Raw genomic sequence first — 711 nt, 5'->3', positions numbered from 1 at the left:
GGTGTGGGGTGGTGCGCGGCGTGCGCCCCCCCCCCGCCTCATCTGTACCCGGCGCTGCCCAGCTCCAGCATGGGCTCCTGGGTTTTCTTGTTTCTATTTTTTATTTTTTTATTTATTTTCATTTTACTTATTGCCAGAGAGAGAGAGACAGAGAGGCAGAGGGAGAGAGCACCCCCACCCCAGTGGGACAATCCCTTCTCCACCTCTCTGTCCTCTTGGGGTTGCGACATGCATGCACACATGCCTGGTGTGCTTTCCAAGCCTGACGCCAAGATTTGACCCTCGGGTGGCCACGTGGGCTCTGGCTCCCTTAATCTGCAGGCAGAGTGGTGGGGACTCTTGTTTGGCGCTAGCTCTGGTGTTTAACGCCTGTGTAAGATTTCAGTGTATTGTCTACTGGTCATCCTTTTTCGGTTTGCTTTTAAACTTGCTGGAGGGTGTGTGTGTGCAGGCTGTGGGGCAGTGCGGGAAGCACTCTCCACACTCATGCCACAGCCCTTCTCCATCCCCCCAGGGTTCTGGGCACACCTGGACACACCCGCTGTGTTCAAGCCGTCAGGCCTGGGCCTCAAACTGCATAGTCAGCCATGTGGGGTCCAGAGCCCTTAACCACCATGTCATAGGCTGATCCGGTCTTCATCTTTTTATTATTATTATTTCTAAATTAATTTTATTCATCATTATTATCTTTTCTATTTGACCAGAGAGGAG

General features: G+C 52.2%; 1 protein-coding gene across 1 annotated transcript in view; it reads left to right on the top strand.

Moving 5' to 3' along the window:
- SEC16A (SEC16 homolog A, endoplasmic reticulum export factor) overlaps positions 1 to 711 on the top strand; it is a 44,672-nt gene that overhangs the window by 27,722 nt on the left and 16,239 nt on the right. The window lies entirely within an intron of this gene.

The sequence above is a fragment of the Tupaia chinensis genome, unplaced genomic scaffold (genome assembly GCF_000334495.1).
Source record: "Tupaia chinensis unplaced genomic scaffold, TupChi_1.0 Scaffold142100_1, whole genome shotgun sequence".
In the NCBI taxonomy this organism is placed as follows: Eukaryota; Metazoa; Chordata; class Mammalia; order Scandentia; family Tupaiidae; genus Tupaia; species Tupaia belangeri.
This window is presented reverse-complemented; position numbering and strand designations above follow the sequence as displayed.